We start from the raw sequence: 12,975 nt of genomic DNA, 5'->3' as shown, positions 1-12,975 counted from the left end.
GGGGGCCAAAACTGAACACAGTACTCCAGATGTGGCCTCACCAGTGCTGAATAAAGGGAAATAATCACTTCCCTTGACCTGCTGGCCACACACCTACTAATGCAGCCCACTATGCTGTTAGACTTCTTGGCAACAAGGGCACACCGTTGGCTCATATTCAGCTTATTGTCCACTGTAACCCCCAGGTCCATTTTTGGCAGAGCTGCTACCCAGCCAGTCAGCCCGCCCCCAGCCTGCCGTGGTACATGGGATTGTTCTGTCCTAAGTGCAGGACTTTGCACTTGTCCTTGTTGAACCTTATGAGATTTCTTTTGGTCTTCTGGTCCAATCCTTGAATTTGTCTAGGTCACTCTGAATCCTAGCCCTACCCTCCAGCATATCTATAACTCCCCCCAGCTTGGTGTCAACTGCAAACTTGCTGAGGGTGCACTCTCTGCCACCTTCCAGGTTATTGATGAAGATATTGAACAAAACCAGCCCTGGGACTGACCCCTGGGGCACTCCACTTAATAACAGCTGCCAACTAGAACTTGAGTCATTGATTACTACCCTCCAAGCCTGATGATCAAGTCAGTTTTCTATCTACTTTACAGACCATTCATCCAGCCCATACTTCCTTAGCTTGCCTGTGAGAATGTTGTGGGAGGCAGTATCAAAAGTCTTGCTACAATCAAGGTACACCACAACCACTGGTCTCCCCACACCCACAGAAGCCATCATCTCATCATAGAAGGCAATCAGGTTGGTCAGGCATGACTTGCCCTTGGTGAATCCATGCTGACTGTTCCTAATCACCTACTTCTCCTCCAAGTGCTTAGAAATGGATTCCTTGAGGATCGGCTCCATTATTTTTCTAGGGACTGAGGTGAGGTGAACCAGTCTGTAGATTCCTGGTTCCTCCTTTTCCCCTTTCTTAAATACAGGCACCATATTTTTTCAGTCATCTGGGACCTCTCCCAATTGTCATGAGTTTTCAAAGATGATGGCCAGCAGCTCTGTAATCACATCAGCCAACTCCCTCAGCAGCCTAGGATTAATCCCTTCTGGCCACATGGATTTGTACATGTTTAGCTTTTCTAAGTAGTCCCTCCCTCACCTGTTCTTTCACTACTGTTGACTGCTCACCTCCTCCCCAAACTGTGCTGCCAGGTTCTTATAACATGGCTAACTACCTCTCAGTAGTTTATTTGACCTTATTTACAGAGCTGCTTTCTTCCTGAAGAATAGTCAATTCTATTCACAGATTTATTAAAGACTAACTACATCTATGTGCATTGAGGTATAAAAACTCCAGACTGCCCATTAAAGAGTTACTGAGCTGTAGTGGACTCAGTCCTGCCATGACATAGGTGTCAGGCCTGGAGACTTCACACAGAACTAGCTATTGCAATACATGTAACTTGTAGCAAAAAAGTCTTCAAGAACATTTTGTAGTTTTGCAGCACACTATCAAAATATAGATACTACTGGTGGTGAACTAAGCCATAGAAAGTACTTGACTTCCTAGACTTCCGCAACCCCAATGTCCTGTGATTCCTTGTGGATAGCAAATTTTCCCCTATGCTCTTTACTGCCTGGAGCTGGTTCCTGGGTGGTACTTTGTAGCAGATACTATTTATATACCTCCAACTAAGATTTACTTGTTTTGGTTTTCTGAGAATGGGACTCAGTGATATCTTTGGAACTAAAGCATTGTGCTTTTAATCTTTGCAAAAATCTTTTCTTGTCTAGCACTCCAGCAACACTGGGACAGAGACATGGGAGATGCCGAGGAGGAAGTGGCATTAAGGCGGCAGTGTTAGGGTCAGGGCTTGAGATTATCATTCCACTGGCCTGCAGGGTCCTTCAGCTTCTAAGCAATCTGAAATCTATCAGGCAAATTTACCTGGTTTCTATGCCAGGTTTTGTTTTCCTAGTAGTGGCTGTAGGTGTCACTGGAGCATTGGTCAGTGCATGTAGGAATCATACAAGAGGCCTGATAAGCAGCATGAACCAAAGTAGGCCTCGGTAACAGCATGAACAATGGAACTTGTTGCCTGGAAAACAGACTACATAGGGCCTAAGTGGAAATGGGGGCCAACAGATGTAAAGCAGTTGATAAGATGAGTACACCACCAAAACAAAGATCGGAGTGATCTGGTAAACAACAAGTCCTCCTATCTGGTAAGAAGGTCACAATGGTCTAGTGAGAACTGGATGTGAATGTCACTGTTTACTACTGGGGAGAACTAGGTGGTGTATGCTGTAAATAGGAAATTGTTATAAAATGTCATGTTTTCAGTATTCAGGAACCCTAAATACTTTGCACTGAGCTGAAGGCCATATTTGATGCTGGTGGCATGTTCAACAGATAAGCCTGGTTAGTGCTATGTCTGGATGGGCATGTATAAGGAAGTACTTAGCCTGAAGAGGGCTGAAACCCAGCTGCAGGTAGCAATTAAGAGTTTGCCTGGCTGGAAGGCAGGGAGTAAGATGCAACTGATGGCCAGTAAATGAGGATGAGGGAGAGAGAGGAGACCTTCAGGAGCAAAGTGAAAAGGGTAGGAGAAGAGGGAAGATGGATGTGCTGATGGACAAATACACAGAGCCTAGGTTACCCCTCTCTAGGTCTGAAGAAAGACCATTGGTTTTTGGTTTAGTTATTTGCACACTTCTTTATTTTGTTCTTTGCTTTGTCCAGTGTGGGGGCAAGATTCCCGATGTAAAGTAAACTGGCTAGAAATCTAAACTCAGATCTGACTGACCTTGATAAAGAAGCTGGGTGAGTGACCTGCTTACTTCATGATATTAGTGTCTAGTATTGTTTGTGAACAATAAACCCCAAAGAGTTTTTGTTACTAAGAACTATTGCCTGCTGTCTCTTTATTACAGTTAACAAACTCATTAGGAGGAGTAGTAGTATAGTATCACTGATGGCATCCTGATAAAGCATGCACATGTAAACCAAGAGAGTTTTATGTGGCAAGTCCTATTCTACCCCTGACCACACCTGGTGGGGTCTGACAGTAGGTACCTTTTGATTGTCATGCAGGCATCTTTCTCCTGCTCCTATTCTTCCTCTCAAAGGGTATACCATTGTTTACAGATTTTAATGACAACTGTTGTTTCTAATCTACATTTGCACTATCCCCTATTTCCTCCTACATTACACTTCCTATTTATAGCTTTTGCTTATTTGAGTTTGAGTCTCTGGGTCCATCTGACAAATTTCTCCATGGAAGGGGTGATTTTTGCCTAGAAAAAGAAATCACAATTAGGGATAGCTCCACCCACAGTTTGTTTCCCTTCTACTCTTCTTTAATATTCACACTTTTAAATTAATCCCACTCTCTTGCTGATGTTTACAGCCATCTAGCGGACAGCTCATGGAACTTCTGAAGCTGCTTGCATGAGAAACTGTCTTGACCACTAGTAAGACAGGTAGACAAGGTAGTGTTGAGGTGATGTTTTCTTGCTGTGGTCATCCAGGAAACAAATGAGAGGCAAGAATTCTTGTGGGTTGCATCTTTTATTGGACCAACTGCATGGTTGGGATTGACATGGACAAGACTTCAGGTATCACAGTACCCTTCCCTAGGCCTTTGGGGCTAAGTACAGACAGTCAGAAAGCCCAAGGCTGAATCTATTCAGTTTTTGCAGGTTAGTCTAAACTGCAGAGATTAATCTGAGAAACAACTGGATACACATTTACTTTTGATTCAGGAAATTCAACCACATGCCTGCAGCAGGCATGGCTGATGAACTCAGACTGGTGAGGCAGTGGAGTGTCCCACGGGAGCAGTGGGGGGCAGTTTGCAGCCGGCCAGCAGCAGGGGGAGGGGGGAGATTTGCCACTGGCTGGAGGTGGGGAGGCAGGGGGCAGTTTGCAGTCTCCCCAGAGTGCCCAGCCAGCTGCAAACTCCACCCTGCTCCCAGACAGCTGCAACCCCTCCCTGTCCCACCTCCCCCACCATGAGACTCTCCACTGCCCCACCAGTCTGAGTTCACCAGCCATGCCTGGCCTGCAGTGGCTCAGGCCAGAAGCCGGGGGCTGGAGTGGGGCACTACAGCACAGTTCTCCGGCATGTAGGCAGCATGGGCTGTGTGTTTACTTCCTCTTCCTGCTGCCCCTGAGGTCTCTGGGATTTGCAGTCAAGACTCATAGCAGGAGGACTCTTCCTGCTTCCAGGCACAGGCAGAGCCTGCTTTCAGGTGGGATTTGGAATCTGGGATTTGTAGTCCAAAGCCAAAGCAAACAGTAAATTTGAGTGGGGGAAGGAGTGTTTAACCCCCTTCCATGGCCTCAGGCCCCAGCTGGGGTTTCCCTGGGAGGAGCAATTCCTACCCTCCCTTGCCCCCTTTCTTTCCCCCCCACCAACCCTAACCCTTCTCTGCTGGGCCACACAGGACAGCACAGCCCAGGGCTGGAAAGTATGTTGGGATAACAATGATTTAACTTGAACCAGGAAGGGGTCTGGGACAGACATTTCCTAAACTGGCTTGACTCAGATCAATTAAGTCTGATACTACATTCAACCAGGTTTATCTTAAACCAGCTTCAGCTGTTTTGAAACTGGTTTATGTGCACTGAACTTTTGTTCTGTTACAGATTTAAATCAGTTTCTGATGGCTTAAACTGGTTTGTGTGTAACTTCTGTCCCTAGCCCAAGAGCAAAGCAGACACAGCAGAGCTAAGTAGTAGTTTGAACAAAAGCTTGTGAAAAACTCCACATGTAAATGAAAACAGGATACAAGATAAATTACCAGATAACCAACAGACTGGAGAGATGTAGTAAATACCTGAGAAAGGAAGAACAAGGTTGTTCAGGAGGGTCATCATCACCTGTGTTGAGTGTCAGGTAGATTATAATAGACCATTATCTATGTTAAGCCCTTTAGAGCACATCTACATATCACCCTACAGCAGCATAGCAATGTGTTATGTCACCGTATGACACACTATGGCAATGTAACAATCACGTGGGTCTACACATGATCACCAGCAATGTCACCGTAGCAGTGCACTCCCCTGGAAATCTAACCATGCGCCGTGCACAAGGCGCAGCAACTGCCCATACTGCACCATGCTTTAGTACATCAAAAAGGAAGTAATAAAGCACAGCGCCATAGCAACGTTACTGTATGGCAATGTGTAGATGTGCCATTAGTGTTCAATAGTATTTCTGTTCCCAGCCTGTAAGGGTGTTAGATATATTTCCTTGGAGTACAAGAACTGTGAGGTCAGAGAGTGAGGGATTTCCTTTTCCCTCAGAAAAGGAATGGTCTCCTTTCTGTGTTCTAATGTCTTTTTCCTCTACCTTTTCTCAGCGATTATTCATTCTGGTACAGTTTTTGTCTGGTTCAACTCGCATAGTCTCCATGAGGGTATTTGGTGCACTGGATAAATTGTACCACTTTCTAGGATAAATGTGTATGGCCCATGGTTTCTTATGGCCTTGTTGTGGAGAGTGTTGATTGTTGTGGCAGTAGAGATGTGTTGACGGGTCTTGCATTTACTAAGACAGGGCTGGGTCCCATTAGATGCCTGCTGATCAGCAGCAAGTTTACTTCTGATGAGTTGGGCAAGGTTTACGGTGCTGTTTGAAGACCAGGAGCAGGAGAGCTAGGAATATTTTTCTCAGGTTCTGATCTTTTTAAAGTATAGACTGTAGTTGTTTGATGATCCTTCATGTAAGTTTTTAGGATGGCAGGTGACAATTAAGGGCATGCAGTCAGTGCAGGGGAGGAGGGGGAGTTGTATTGTAGTAGGTTGCTGTAGAGCATCTGGATGGCTCTTTCAAAGATACAGATCTATTTCCTTGCTGGGTAAAGGCAGTTTTCAGTTTGGCAAGATGGGTGTGTGACAGGCTCAGGGGATCTGTCCCAGCATCTGATCTCCTCTAGTGATCACAGTCCCCCTCGAGTCACCCACGCCCCTTGCTTTTGCTTTCCTGCCTCCCTACCCTCCTATCTCTTTCCTGCCATGACTTGATCGTAACGTCTTTCTTTTAACTGGGGAGGCTGCCTCCAGAGGCTGGGGTAACCACTTCTTGGGTGCCTTTCTTCTTTGTACACCTCAGGGGCTCTTCTGCCCCAAACTCTACTGGGTGTGTTTCCCTTTTATGACAGCTCTAGTTGTGCCTTTGGGGCTATAATCATGGTCTTCATTCTCCCCTTCAGGCATATCCATGCTGCTCAGGCACCACTCAATATTTAGAGGGTGCCTGACTCCACACTTGGCACCACAGGCCTCAAATCTTTGTTGAGACTTCAGCCTTCATGACTTAAGTCTCTTTCTTAGGCTGTGCCCCCAACATCAGGTCCACTGTCCTTGACCTTGGACTCTGGGCCACAGTCCTGTCTCACCCTCTTGGGTTCTGGGCCTCTGGCCCTAGTCTCTTGTGGCCACCCCTGAGATCCCTGACCCTGGTTAAGCTATTTGTGTGCTGCTCCACCCTTGGGGTCCCTCACCCCTAGCACAGCAGCTGTATGCTGGGTGCCTTTCCATACTGTCCCCATAGCTACAACTCAGTCCTCCAGCCTTAAACTTAGTTTTGTATTTCTGTTATGCTTGTTTCCTATTCAGTTAAGGTTTTCCCCAACTCTAGGTCTATACCCCATGGCAAGCTATGCTTTCCCCTTACCTGTCTCAGTCTCACTCTTGTGGATAGCTTGGGTGTCTGTGGGCCTGTTTCCTGTGGCCAGCTGCCCCAAAAGCTCTTCTCCCTATAGCATGCATGACATGCATGGCTCAGGCCCTGGATTTATATGCCTCGAAGCCCTGCCCCTTCCTGTCATGTGGCTCCCAAGCCACACAAAGGAGTTTCCCGTTTGCTTAAAGGCAGGCCTGTGCTCCTCTAATGCAACTCCATACAACAGCTTACCCTACTGCATTGTCTTAAAATAACAGTATCATAAGTATTGTCTTTATAGCAGACGCAGTGGTACATGAGAACCTGGATATAGATCACAACTTTTTTGGTGCATTTGGGGTGATTGCTGGTTTTGTGGGTCCATGAGTTTTCTGTATATAGCAGTTTCTAGGGTACCCTCCCAGATGTTGAATTCAGAATTCTGATTATGCCCATGAGTCTTTTAACTGATAATTAGAAAATCTTGCTGGTTGACACAGAAGCTTATGTATACGTACATATATTTATATGTTCCTGTCTCTGTTCAAATCCAGTAGCCAATTATATTTCAAATGAGAAAAGCTCAATAACTACGTCTATCAAAATCCATAGGCAATACTTGCTACTGGGTTAGCAGCCTACATTCAGATGCCCCCTAGTACGCTTGCTTTTAGCCAGTAAGTTCTCTTTATCAGCTCAGCTGCATTCCTTCTCTTCCTGGCAACAGTAATCACCTAATAGCAGGACTGCCTTCCAGAGCTTCTCAGGACTTCACGGCACTTCACCAGTCATGACTTATATTGACATCCCAGTCCATTCGGGTCCTAGAAGAGGATTTTCTATTACCGTCTTACTTTGCCACAGCTCGAGGTCTGTATTTTCAGTTTAATATTCCTCATTATTCCCTCAGTGTTTCCCTCAGTAAAGTTGCAAAGCTATCTTTCATCCTCTCTCTCTTAGCCCCCCTCTGTGGGTGCTGGTGATAACCCTAAAATTCAGAGGAAAAACAGAACAAAAGCATGTGGGCCAGGAAGCAAGGGATACTACTACCCTGCTGATCTCCTGGACTTTCTTCCTAGAACCTCAGTGCCCACCAGATCCTCCAACCATCAGTCCTTAGCCAAACTGGTTCTCAGCTGGCTGGATGCTTATTCCCAGTCCTCTTCCAGACCATCTATTTGGGGTTTGACCCTCTCTGTAGTTTACTACAGAACCTTTCTCTCTCCTTCTTTCATTATAGGCCAGTCCCAAGGGTAACATCCCTCTGTCCTTCCATCCACCTCAGCTAAGTTCCTACAGCTCTTTAAGGTATGTCTCCACTGAAGCTGAAATGAGTGATTGAACATATTGAAGCATAACCTGGCTAATTCAGTATCAATAGTCATCCTAGCATGTAACCAGGGTCCCTCATGAATTTGTACAGTACTCCATGAAATCTATACCACTAAACCCTCACTGCTATTAACTAAACTAAGAGAAGCATGTTTATGCATTCTATTACCATCTTTCCTGATTGTAGATATACCTTTGGGAAACTAGATAATCTCCTCTCAGCTGAGTCAGATAATTGATCCAAACCATCAGATCCCTAGGTGATGAGGATCAGCTGTAGGAGAGGAGGTGGGGGCGAGTTGCTGCTCAGTTTCAGATGAGGCTGAGATCAACTCCTTTTTAAAGGACCTCCTGGTCTTTAACTGATTGCATAATTCAAATTTATATTTATATTAATATAGCTCAGCTCAGCTGGTTGCAATTCGGGTATGTACTTGCAGTTTCTTAAAGGCACATTAAATGCGTGAGGGTTTAAGTATGGTACTTAGGCCTTATTGGACTGAAATGCAACATGCCATTTTCAAGCTTTGAAGTGATTTACACTATTGCTTGGCCATTTTCACTGTTTTAGAGTTGGAAAGTTACAGCTTAGCTGTCTGAATTGGGCCACTAATTGTATCAATTCTACCTCAATTTTATATTCCTCAAATTCCAAATAACTACATTAAAAGTTCTGTCGTGTAACTGAAAAACAAGGATGACAAGACAGCAAACAGAATGGCTGGAAATGTACTGCTAGAAGTAGAGAGATCCTTTTGGCCTGTGTCTTTCTGCATACAAGCATAGATTAGCAAATCAAACACTCCTGAATCTTCTTTTGAATTTAGTTTTATTCATCTGGTCTAATGCCTTAATAGAAGATTTAGAGCCAAGCTATCTGATCCTGGTGCAGGTATAAAGGATGGAAAAGAACAATAAGTCATGCTCACACTTTGCTTTCAACTTCATACCTCATGCAAACTCCACAAATAATAGCTTTGTGCTCAGGTCAACACTGAAACTATTCCCCCAGAAATATAAGTAGAGTGTAAGGGGGAAAAGCTATAGGGCTGTCCATTATCTCCTACTAGGCTGCAGAAACAGGCCAGCCGAGGAATGAGAGGAGTATACTGCACTGTCTAAAGGGAACTGGCAAGGGAACTGCCGGGCTAGGGACAGACATCCAAAAAGCCTGAGCCTAAATTGATTCAACCTTTGCAGGTTAGTCTAACCTGGCTAGGCTGAGCTGGTTTGCAACTGGACAGACATTCTCTCTGGATTGTGGAAATTGAGGCACAGGCCTGCAGTGGCTCAGGCTAAAAGCTGGGGGGTACTAGAGCAGCCCTCCCTTCCCTTACACAGAGCTGAGCTGAGCGGGGTGTGGCCAGGTGCTGGCAGGACCTCTGATTAGGGAGGTCTTCCTACACCACCACAGGCTTTTCCCTGCTGGCTGCTCAAGGGGTAGGAGTGTTGCCAGACCCCAGCTCTCTGCTAGCACTCTGAGGCAAGGGGAGGTGTGCAGCACATGCATCTGTTGATGATATGGAGCTTCTCAATCTTCCTCCCTGCTCCTTTATACTGTCTGCAGCAAACTGACAGGCAAGTAAGCCAGCAGGGTATTGATAACAGTGTTCATCAAACCATCAGCTAAAGTTTATCACCCCATCATAAGAAGAGTTCAAACTCTTCTTAAACAGCTTACCAACTGACCTGTTGATTACCTCCAAAAAGCCCTAAGCAGTCACTGTTCTGTCTGCCTGTCTCAGTGAAATTGGAGACACACACACAGACACCTCTCAGCATTAGCTAGCATACCACATGCCTAGGGTCTGTGGGACTGCGGTCTGTGTTTTGAGAGATGGGAGGGAGGGGGAATTTCTGCTTGAGTAGCGAGCAGAAGGGGCGGGGCAGGGCAGGGCAGGGGAAAGTCAGGCAGACCCTACTGTATCTGCAGTCTCTGCTGGAGCTCCAGCCAGGGAACCAAGGGGAGGGGCCAGCTGAGCTGTGGAGCAGAGCCCAGCCCCACCCAGCCTAGAAAGTATGCTGGTATGCTGAGGAAGTCTGATTTATCTTAAACCAGGAAGGGGTCTGGGACAGACATTGCATAAACCAGTTTGATCCAAATCAGTTAAGTCTGATACTACATTCAACCAGGTTTATCTGAAACCGGTTTCTGCCACTTTCAAATTGGTTTATGTGCACTGAACATCTGTTCTGTTACAGGTTTAAACCAGTTTCTGATTACTTAAACCAGTTTATGTGTAATGTCTGTCCCTAGTCCAGGAAGGATGAAAGTGGAGGATCAATGTAACAGAACTCTGCTCCTGCATGCATTACCTCTTGCCCCCTCTTGCCTCAGTAGTCCCCCTATTGCAACAACAGGGAGAGCACTTGGCAGAGGGGCTGCTTCCTTCAGATTTGGACCAGTTTGGAGCCCCTTGCACAAGGGAACTGCTACTGTACCACTTCTGGCTAGAAACGGCTATGTTGTACTACCTAAGCACTGATGGCACCAATGGTTCTCAACCACATTAGACTCAGGACGTCCCTCAGAAAATGCCAGCTACTAGCTTCCACAGTCCATTCTTTCACAATCCAACTTTTTACTATGGAAAAATAATACAGCAATTCTTTTGTTGCGGAGAACTCAGACCACTATCCTGCTTTCCAGCTTTGCTTTTTAAAAGCCAGGAAAAATCTCACACATCTGTGGATTTTCTATAATCATGAGACATTTGACTGCATTGTGGCCACTATCAGGAAGCTGCAAAATTCCTCCTTTTCCTTTCAATTAAAACTCAGTTTATTAATTTATTATTAGAAAACTATGCAACTCTGAGGGCTTTGCTCAGGAAATGGCTCAAACTGCCTTCTACTAGGGCTATGGCAGCCCAGGCTTTGAGGGCGATTTTCGGAGGGTGGGGGCTTTTACCTGAAACATCCTGCATTAAAGGTGGTGTTAGTCGACATTGGCAATTTTTTAAATCTAAATGGAAAATTATCAAATGATGCATGAAACAATGTGTGGCTTCAAGGATTATAAAATACAGTTGACTCTACAAAAGAAACAATTTATTTGGAGACACAAATCACTTAAGAAACTATTTTTTTCAGGAATGTCTTTTAAGGCCTCGTTTTTGAGAGAGAGTACATTATGTTTGAATTTATGATACGGGATTTATTATATACTATAAGCATTAGAAAGCGTGTATAATGTCATGGTGGGGGTTCCATTGCCTTCAACAGAGCCAGGATTTTAACCTCTACAATAGACTTTAACCAAAGTTTTTCACTTGGACATTACAATGAGCATATACATAGACTGAAATAGACTGACTTAGGATACCTCATTCACATACCATAGAGAGTAAATCTGGACTGGTAGATGCATCACTAAGTCCTTCTTATTTCTTATTCAGAGGACCTTTTACCTGTTGTTATTAAACGAGGCAGCTGAGTTCCTCCAGGTGGCACAAGTGCATAGCATGCAGCACAGGCACTCTAAACATGCTGAGGCAATGTGTTTAGGGAAACAATCGGGAAAGAAGCCAGATTTTTAAAATAGAACAATTAAACTGAGAAGAGCTTCAATTTAGTGAGCCAAATTTTACTTTCTCAGTGGTATAAATTCAAAATCCAACCCATTAGAATTGATTCAAGTGGTCAGATGAGAGGGGGGGAAAGTACAGATTTTTATCATTCTATTTCCTTGGTTCAAATTACAGCACAATACTCTCTATATCCACTTTTTTTCATTTTACTATTTTGAAAGTCAGTAAAAGCACTTCTCAACATAGATTACTTAGTGACAGTGAAATGTACTTTCTATTCTTCCCTTATAATTGTATAGCTATATTTCAATTAGGAATTGTACAGGAACTTGAGGGAAGAATTGATTCAAAAGACAGACTTACTATGCTGCAATTCCAACCTCATTGTATTGGCACTAGATAGCTCTACATATGCTATAAAAAGGTTGTATCTTCCTAAAATCAGAGATAAGGTGAAATATATATTTTACTGTCTGTCACTGAATGTGGGAAAGGTTGGTTTCTGTCTTTGGAGATCAGGGTTGGAGCCAATGGCCTGAGTGCATCAGCTTGGAACGGCACAGAGCAAGGGAGAGGGCATGTAAGGCAAACTTCCCTCACACAAGTACAGTCCTGTTATTGATATCTATTAAGTACAGTCATGCCAACTTTCATGATCGTTGGTGTTGTTATATATATAAAAGAAAAAACTCAGTTTTTCCCATTCCCAAAGCACAGACTTTAAGAACAACACCCAAAATCATGACAGTCAGCAAGACTGTAGGTAGTTAATAGATTCACAGTCTTGTTGGGTTTGTAAGTTCCTTGTACTCCACCAGAAACCAGGGCTGTACATGGCTGCCCAGAGCCCAGACAGAAAGTGGGCCCCAAAATGGTGAAAATTATTATTATTATCTTCATTATCTCTGGTGAAGGTGGGGAGGGCAATACTCAAAGTTCACCCAGGGCCACCAGAAGTCTAGGTAAGGTGCTGCCAGAAACATTCCCCGCAGAAAGGAAAGCTCCTTAATTGGAACTTGTGGAGTTTGTTCTGTATGTTTGTCTCTGGGAGCACAACACCCAGTGCTAGATGTGGGAATGCCCTCACCTACTATTAAAAAGCTGATCTCCATGGAATGGAACATGCTGGTTATCTAGGCATGAAGTGACAGCTCACAATGAGATGTGACATTCTATTTCAGAAGAAATCCCTATGAAAATCCTTATTTATCTATTAGATTATTCATGGTAAAGAATGTAGAGGTGCAGTGTGCAGGGTGTGTCCCCAATCCCACAGAACGAGTGCCCCTTTGAAATGAGCAGTCACGCTCATTTACGGCTGACGGTGCCTGAGTCTAGCCTGACAAGTCTGGCAGAACTGCTGCTCATGCAGTTCTTTAACCTTGTCTACAAAATACATTCTCTACCATGCCCCACCCAGCCCTTTTTTTCTGCACAGCAAGTTTTTTTTATTTTGAAAGAAGGATTTACTGACATTTACTGGAATTAAGTGGAATAATTTA

The 12,975-nt window shown here is 44.5% G+C and overlaps 1 long non-coding RNA gene across 1 annotated transcript in view; it reads right to left on the bottom strand.

Moving 5' to 3' along the window:
• Positions 1-6,698, bottom strand: part of LOC102372321 — a 15,462-nt gene extending 8,764 nt beyond the window's left edge. Inside the window, exon 1 of the long non-coding RNA XR_324606.3 lies at positions 6,624-6,698. This is a non-coding gene — a long non-coding RNA (uncharacterized LOC102372321). The remainder of the gene's footprint in view (positions 1-6,623) is intronic.
• Positions 6,699-12,975: the final 6,277 nt, after the last annotated feature.

This window comes from Alligator sinensis, unplaced genomic scaffold (genome assembly GCF_000455745.1).
Source record: "Alligator sinensis unplaced genomic scaffold, ASM45574v1 scaffold417_1, whole genome shotgun sequence".
Taxonomy (NCBI): Eukaryota; Metazoa; Chordata; order Crocodylia; family Alligatoridae; genus Alligator; species Alligator sinensis.
The sequence above is the reverse complement of the archived record's forward strand: the minus strand, read 5'-3'. Positions and strand labels throughout refer to the sequence as shown.